The sequence below is a fragment of the Pelobates fuscus genome, chromosome 1 (genome assembly GCF_036172605.1).
Source record: "Pelobates fuscus isolate aPelFus1 chromosome 1, aPelFus1.pri, whole genome shotgun sequence".
Classification (NCBI taxonomy): Eukaryota; Metazoa; Chordata; class Amphibia; order Anura; family Pelobatidae; genus Pelobates; species Pelobates fuscus.
Genome location: NC_086317.1, coordinates 105,017,740 through 105,027,298, shown reverse-complemented (window position 1 = coordinate 105,027,298; position 9,559 = coordinate 105,017,740).

The window sequence follows — 9,559 nt, the reverse complement described above, 5'->3', positions numbered from 1 at the left end:
GGTGTGGTATAACCAGCGATTTATAAAGAGGCAAAATAAAATTTTCATCCCAAGAATTTATGCCCCTATTTATACATGACAAAACCTTACTGGCCTTAGCAACTGCAGATTGACATTGCATATTGCTCAGTGGTGTATCCTGGTTTTGTGCTGCCCTAGGCAGGACAAAACTCAGGCGCCCCCCCTCCCCCCGCGCCACCCCCACCCAACCTTTCCCCCCGCCCCGCATTCTAAATACACACACATTCACTGACAGATACGCATACACTAGCTAACAGAAACACACACACACTAACAGACTCACTCACACTCAGTAACAGACAAATACACTCACTAACAGACACACACTAACAGACACACACTCACTAGCAGACACACTCACTAGCAGACACACACACTAACAGACACAAACACAGACAGACACACACTAACAGACACACACACACTAACAGACACACACTCACCCACATTAACACATTTTTTTTAAATTTATTTTTAACACATTTTTTATTTTATTTTTTTTAACACTTTTTTTATTTATAACACATTTTTTTGTATTTTTTTTTAACACATTTATTTTACATTTATTTTTAACACATTTTTTTGTATTTAACCCCCCCCCCCCCCCCCCGCCTCCTTACCTTTGGGAATGCTGGGAAGGGGGAGGTTTCTTCCTCCCTGGTGGTCCAGTGGCTGCTGGGCGATCGGGCGGCACTGCCTGGCGGGCGGCCGGCTGGCGAGGGAGCACTTCCCCTGAGCTGTCTGCTCAGCTCCCTCGCGCGCCTCAGAGTGAGGCTGGGAGCCGGAATATGACGTCATATTCCGGCTCCGCCTCCCAGCCTCACTCTGCGGCTGGCGAGGGAGCTGAGCAGACAGCTCAGGGGAAGTGCTCCCTCGCCGGCCGGCCGGCCGCCAGCCAGGCAGTGCCGCCCGATCGCCCAGCAGCCCATCCGGCATGTCTGTTAGCCGCAAGGCTAACAAGACATTTGCCTTGGGCATTTGGGGGGCGGCTTTTTTTGCCGCCCCCTGGAAAATGCCGCCCAAGGCAAATGCCTTGTTTGCCTCGCGGCTAATACGCCCCTGATATTGCTGCCTAATTTGTTGTCTATAACAATTCCCAAATCCTTCTCGTGTGTGGTTATCCCTAGTTCACTACCATTTAGGGTGTAAATTGCTTGTGCATTCTTAACCCCGAAGTGCATAACTTTGCATTTCTCTACGTTAAATTTCATCTGCCATTTTAGTGCCCAGTCCCCCAATCTATCCATATCCCTCTGCAGCAAAGCAATATCCTGCTCACATTTTATTACTTTACAAAGTTTTGTGTCATCTGCAAACACTGATACATGGCTTTCAAGGCCTATTTCAAGATAATTTATAAATATGTTAAATAGAAGTGGTCCCAAAACAGAACCCTGAGGGACACCACTTACCACTTCTGTCCAGAATGAAAATTTACCATTAATGACAACTCGTTGTACTCTATCCTTAAGCCAATGTTCTACCCAAGAACAAGAATATTCATCTAGACCAATTTCTTTTAGTTTGAAGACTTACCTATTGTGAGGAACCGTATCAAATGCTTTGGCAAAATCCAGGTAGATCACATTCACTGCAACACCCTGATCTATACTTCTACTTACATCTTCGTAGAATGCAATTAGGTTAGTTTGACATGACCTATGTTTCATAAAACTACGCCGTGGAGAACGTTCTGCTGCCTGCAACATTCTCCAGCATGACCGGTTTGGCATTGGGTCAGTAATGGTGTGGGGTGGCATTTCTTTGGGGGGCCGCACAGCCCTCCATGTGCTCGCCAGAGGTAGCCTGACTGCCATTAGGTACCGAGATGATATCCTCAGACCCCTTGTGAGACCATATGCTGGTGCGGTTGGCCCTCCTAATGCAAGACAATGCTAGACCTCATGTGGCTGGAGTGTGTCAGCAGTTCCTGCAAGATGAAGGCATCGATGCTATGGACTGGCCCGCCCGTTCCCCAGACCTGAATCCAATTGAGCACATCTGGGACATCATGTCTCGCTCCATCCACCAACGTCACGTTGCACCACAGACTGTCCAGGAGTTGGCAGATGCTTTAGTCCAGGTCTGGGAGGAGATCCCTCAGGGGACCATCCGCCACCTCATCAGGAGCATGCACAGACGTTGTAGGGAGGTCATACAGGCACGTGGAGGCCACACACACTACTGAGCCTCATTTTGACTTGTTTTAAGGACATTACATCAAAGTTGGATCAGCCTGTAGTGTGTTTTTCCACTTTAATTTTGAGTGTGACTCCAAATCCAGACCTCCATGGATTGAAAAATTTGATTTCCATTTTTTTATTTTTGTGTGATTTTGTTGTCAGCACATTCAACTATGTAAAGAACAAAGTATTTCAGAAGAATATTTAATTCATTCAGATCTAGGATGTGTTATTTTTGTGTTCCCTTTATTTTTTTGAGCAGTGTATTTTTCTAAACAGACTCTTTTCTACAAAGAAGAGTCTAATATTGTCAGATTCTAAAGGATGTACATATCTTTAAAATAGGGAGAAACACAAAAATATGTTTTACTGTAACAGCAACTGCATCTGGAAATATTGGAGCAGGGCTGGCGCGTCCATAAGGCGGCACAGGCGGCCGCCTTAGGGCGCACCGGCTCCGGGGGCACAAGATTTACAGCTCTCCCTCCTGCCAGGCCACCTTCTGGACCCCTGGCGCTTATGACATCATATTCCGGCTCCCGCGGCATCAGTAGACAGTCCGCGAGGGAGCAGAGCGTGGAGATTAGACCTCCCTCGCCGCGTCTGATCACACCACTGCCGCACGCCGCCCAGCAGCCCCACTGGAGCCCAGGGAATGATTCATCATCCACACCAGCTCTCCAGGTAGGGAGGCTGGGTGGAAAATGTTTATTTCTTTAAATAATTAGTGAGTGTATGTGATGTGTCTGTGTGTGAGTGTCTGTGTGTGAGTGTCTGTGTGTGAGTGTGTGTGAGTGTCTGTATGTCTGTGAGTGACTGTCTGCGTGTCTGTGAGTGACTGTCTGCGTGTCTGTGAGTGACTGTCTGCGTGTCTGTGAGTGACTGTCTGTATCTGTGAGTGAGTGTGAGTGAGTGTGTGTGTGTGAGTGTATGTGTGTCTGTGAGTGACTGTGAGTGAGTGTGTCTGTGTGTGAGTGTATGTGTGTCTGTGAGTGACTGTCTGTGTGTCTGTGAGTGAGTGTGTGTGTGAGTGAGTGTATGTGTGTCTGTATGTGAGTGAGTGTGTGTGTGTGTCTGTGAGTGATTTACGAGTGTTGCATGTGAGTGTATGAGTGTGTCAGTGTATGTGTGTGTCTGTCAGTGTGTGTTTGTGAGTGTCTGTCAAATCAGTGAGAGTATCTTTGTCATTGAGTCTGTGTGTGACTATCAGTGTGTCTGTCAATGAGTGTCAATCAGTGTGTGTGTGTCAATGAATGAGTGTGTGTCAGATCAGTAAGTCTGTGTGTTTGTCATTGAGTGTGTGTGACTGTCAGTGTGTATACACCACTGAGTGTAGCGTGGCGGAGCGCAGTACAGGAGCTTCTGTTTCCTGTACCTGGCCAGACTGACCGGAGGTGCTCACTGAGAGAGCACTCCCTGTCAGTCCGGCCAGGTACAGAAAATTGAAGCTCCTGTAGGGGATATCCTCTGCGCGGCAATGCTACAAGAGAGGTAGGAGGCACACCAGGAAGGGGAGTGTGACCACTAAGGGGGTGGGGGGTGCACCAAGGGGCAGGGAGGGGAGGGGAGAGAAGCACCAAAGGAACGGGGAGGGGAGGGAAGGGGAGAGAAACACCAAGGGACAGGGAAAAGAGGGGGGAGGTTAGAAGAACACTAAGGGACAGGGAGGGGAGGGGAAAGAAACACCAAGGGACAGGGAAAAGAGGGGGGAGGTTAGAAGAACATTAAGGGACATGGAAGGGAGGGGACCACTAATGGATGGGGAGAGAAGCTGGTTAAGAGGCACATAGGTGAAGATGTTATTTTTTGGGGGGGGAGAGAAGGGGGGCCTAAAAATACATCTTCGCCTATGTACCCAAAAATCCTTGCACCGGCCCTGTATTGGAGCACTCTAAACATGGGCCACCGTGTTGGGAGAAACTTTCTGCTGGATCACAGAGAGGAGCACAGGGGAAAGACAGGGAGAGGAAGCTCAGCCTGGGGGAATGAGGCACCCAGGCAGCTGCTGGTAAGTGTGAGTCAGTGAGTGTGATTCAGTATGTGTGTTTGTGGTCCAGTCTGTGTGTGTGTGTGTGTGTGTATGGGGGGGGGGTCCAGTCTGTGTGTGGGAAGACCAGGCTGTGTGTGTGGGTCTGTCTATGTGTGTGTGGCTGGGGGGATCAGTCTGTGTGTATGGTGGGAGGGTCATGTGTATGTGTCAGTCTGTGTTGGGGGGGTCCGTCTATGTGTGTGTGTGTGTGTATATGGGTCAGTCTGTGTGTGTGTGTGTGTGTGTGTGTGTTGGGGGGTCAGTCTCTGTGTGTTTGGGGGCGGGTCAGTCTCTGTGTGTGTGTAGTGGGGTTAGTCTGTGTATGTGTCTGGGGGGTCAGTCAGTGTGTGTGGAGGGGGTGTCAGTCTGTGTGCAGGGGGGGGTTCAGCCTGTGTGCATGGGTCCGTCTGTAAAAGTACCTGACTTCCAAGAGAGAGCTCTCATCCAATGACCTCCCCTGTACACGATGGACAGGCAATCTTCTCAACCACCACGGATCTGATTGTGCCACCCCCACAACCCCATCCTACAGGGAAAAGGGAATATATATATTTTTTTAAAACTGTTATTAAAGTAAAAATTGTAAAGCCCTTCCCTATCCCACTCTCTACACCCGCCTGAACACAGTACTCCCTCACAGACAGTGAAACCCCCACATACAGTACACTCCCACCCGCACAGAGTACACCTTTGCATACACACACAGTGCCCCCCTCACACACTTCATCCCGGATATCATCTCTTCACCGACATACCACATACACACATCCCCACATACATTTACCCACACACACATATACATACATACTTCACCCCATTACTCACCAAATCTCATATATATATATATATATATATACATATATATATATATATACATATATATATACAGGGCCGGACTGGGGATACAAAGCAGCCCTGGAAAAAAATGTTATGCCAGCCCCATAAGTCACTGCGCAATATATTGTCGCATGTAATATGTAAGGCTATGTCTTACCACCCCAGATGACAGATGATTGAGTAATATATATATATATATACATTGCTTTTTCTAATATAAAATATTGGTCCTTTCAGAGTAAAATGTTTAATTATAAAGTAAGCATACTCACATGCAGACACTGACATCTCAATGACACACACAAGCTCATTGATACACACCTTCATAGACAAAGAATCTCACTGATATACATCAGCTCACTGACATAAAAACACAAGCTTACTCACTAGCAGGCACACACATGCAAGCAAGCTCGCTCACTCACTAGCAGACGTGCACACACACACACACACACAGCTTAATGTCGTGGTACTGGTATCTATAGCATGTCTCTACAGGCTTTTCAACGTAAACACTAACTTTTCCGAGAAAAGGCAGTGTTTACATTGCTTCAAAGTGACACCGCTAGTGACAGTCACTCAGACGGTCACTAGAGGTGCTTCCTGTGTCAGTGCACCTACATTCAGGGCCTCCACACTCTGGAGGCGCTGAACGTTCCCCATAGAGATACATTGATTCAATGCATCTCTATGAGGAGATGCTGATTGGTGTAGCGTTTTGCAGCCAATCCTATGGCAAAGCATTGGATTGGCTGAGATCATCAAGCTTGATGATCTTAGCCATAGAGGCAGGGCCAGTCGAGGGGAGACCAGCACGCTGCGTGGGGAAAAAAAAGGTGAGCAAAAACACTATTTTTTAAACACACATATACACCATGACAGACACAGAAACACACATATACCATGACACACACACACACACCATCACAGGCCATGACACAGACTGACCCACACACACACCATGACACAGACAGACAGACACACCATGACACACACACACATATACCATGACACACACACCATGACACAGACAGACACACACACCATGACACAGACAGACGCACACACCATGACACAGACAGACGCACACACACACACACACACACACACCATGACTGACAGACACACACCCCATGACGGACAGACAGACACACACCCCATGACGGACAGACAGACACACACCCCATGACGGACAGACAGACACACACCCCATGACGGACAGACAGACACACACCCCATGAGGGACAGACAGACACACACCATGACGGACAGACAGACACACACCATGACGGACAGACAGACACACACCATGACGGACAGACACACACACCATGACAGACAGACACACACACCATGACACAGACAGACACACACACCATGACAGACACACACACACACACCATGACAGACAGACAGACACACACACCATACAGACAGACACACACACCATACAGACAGACACCATGACACAGACAGACACACACACACACCATACAGACAGACCATACAGACAGACAGACAGACACACCATACAGACAGACACACACACCATGACAGACACACACACACACACCATACAGACAGACACACACACACACCATACAGACAGACCATACAGACAGACAGACACACCATACAGACAGACACACACACCATGACAGACACACACACACACACACCATACAGACAGACACACACACACACACACACCATACAGACAGACCATACAGACAGACACACACACCATACAGACAGACACACCATAACACACATTACTACTACCTGCCAGGGGGTCGTGCAGTGCAGACGGCTGTCTGTGCTGGTGGCCGCTGGGGAACTTGTGCTGGAGTCTGGCGGCCGCTGGGGGAGGTCTGCTGGCAGCCGCTGGGGGTCTGGTACTGTTGGCCGCTGGGGGAGGTCTGCTGGGGGTCTGGTACTGGCGGCCGCTGGGGGTCTGGTACTGGCGGCCGCTGGGGGAGGTCTGCTGGTGGCCGCTGGGGGAGCAGGCTGTTCTGTCTCTGCTCCCCCGCCCTCGCGCGCTGCTGCATGAGGCCGGCGCCAGAATATGACGTCCCGCGGTCTCATTAAGCGGCCGCCAGTACCAGACCCCCAGAGGCCGCCAGCAGACCTCCCCAGGCGGCCACCAGTACCAGACCCCCAGAGGCCGCCAGCAGACCCAGGTGTCTGCCCGGCCCCAGGTGCCGACGGCCCACCGGGAAATTTCCCGGTATCCCGGTGGGCCAGTCCGGCCCTGTATATATATATATATATATATATATATATATATATATATACACACATACATCACACTGCAGCCCCTAGATGCACACGCACACACTTTAAAGGCCCTCTCAGCACACACAAAATCTCAAAAGCTCCTATACATGAGCACGTGCTCACACTACAGCACCTAGATACAGTGTGTATCAGTGAGCTTGTCTTTAATGAGCATATGTATGTATCAATGAGCTTGTCTGTAGTCAGCTTGTGTGTGTATCAGTGAGCTTGTCTGTAGTGAGCGTGTGTGTATCAGTGAGCTTGTATGACTTGGAAAAGGGATGACAAATCCCAGGCGCCAGGCCGAAATTTTTAGCCACCATGATGATGAGGCGGCCTGGGATTTGTCGAGCCCTGTGTATGGATGCATGTATATATATCAAAATATATATAGTTTTCAAGTAGAGATTGTAACCTTTATTAGGCCATTAAAACAGGTATGTCCCTGGCCCCTTATATGCCACCCTAAATATGAATCCTGGAGATGTCACTGATAACAATGTGACCACTTTATGCCTAATGTTGTCTAGTCCCTAAAATATACATTTATGTACTAGCTCTATCCCAGTGACTTTAAACTCTGCTCCCCTTTCCCTGAATGTTTCAGAATTACCATAACTCTTTTGCCATCTATTGCATTCAAAGAATTCAGGCCATTAACATTTGGTGGCTAGAATTTAAGATTTTATTAAGACACGGATGCTCCTATTATGCTGCACTCGTTCTTTATTTCCCTCAGCAGCAAAGAAAAATGTTAACAATGATATCAACACAGGTCATGATTTTATTAACGACACGGAGGCGAGTATTATCACTCCCACCCTTCCCTGGATGGTGGTGTAATCTGGGTAACTTACATACGGTAAATTTCTTTAATTCGGGCTTGTTCAATATTAAGGTGATTTAGGTTTGAACTTCTCATGTCTGTATCCATCTCCAACAATATGTTGACTGAATGCAGTTTTAAATCAGATATTGCCTATTCATTTTATTTTATGCATGAATCCTGTTTAATACTTGGATATTACCATATTCTACTCTCTCTTACAGCTTGACTTGTTGTTTGCTGTTGGCATTATCCTCTTATTGGAGTTCCTTTTTCGGTTGGATGGTTGTCCTTGTTCGGGATCGCAAGAAAGAGGAAATAGTTTAGTGAACACCACCTATTACGCTGGAAAGTGGAACCTAATTGGCTGTTGGTTGCCATGGAAGATATATGTTACTGACTGTTCCCTGTGTTGATTTCATTGTTAAAGTTTAGCATAATACTCGCCGCCGTGTCGTTAATAAAATCATGACTTTACGTCATGTAAATAATAAAATCTGGTAATTCCTGCTCAATGTTACTTCCTATCTTGTTACAGTCATTGGAAGTATGTAACAGGCATAGGCGTGCGCACGGGGTGTGCCGGGTCTGCCTGGGCACACCCTACTCCCCGCAGCACGCCTATGGAGTGAGACCGGCAGGGGAGATCTCAGGATCTCCCCTGTCGGCTCATGCAGAGCCGGCGCTATCCGAGCGCCGGCTCTGCTCTCAGCCTCCCTCCCCACTGCAGCATGGAGGGAGGCAGGAGAGGACCTGGGGAACTCAACCAGCAGCTCCGCCGGGTTCCTCTCGCGAGATCTGAATGTTGCCGCGGCAACGCTCAGATCTCGCGAGAGTGAACTCTATCCAAACAGGGGCTAGAGTTCACTCTCCACTGGACCACCAGGGAAAGCAGCAGGAACAAGGATCCCCCCTCCCTACATAAGGTAAGAAGGGAGATATTAAGTAATGTACATACAGCACCTCACACACAGCACACACACACACAAACACCCTCACACACACACAGCACACAAACGGCACCCTCACACACACATCACACTAACAGCACCCTTACACACACACACACACACACACACAGCACCCTTACACACACACACACACACACAGCACCCTTACACACACACAGGGCCGGCGCTACCATTAAGGCGAATAAGGCATTCGCCTGGGGCGCCGGCCTCTGGGGGGCGCCCACCGGGAGGTTTTCTGGTGGGCTGCCCTGCTGCTGCTGTCTGGGGATGCTGTGCTGGGCGAGCGGCTTCTTAGCCACCCCCCAGCGCAGCCATTCAACTGCTTGCCTGCTCGGGAGAGGGGTATGCTGTAACCCCAGCACCCCAGCAGAGCTCTGTGCTTCCTGCAGGCAGGGGAAGCGGGACATGACTTAAT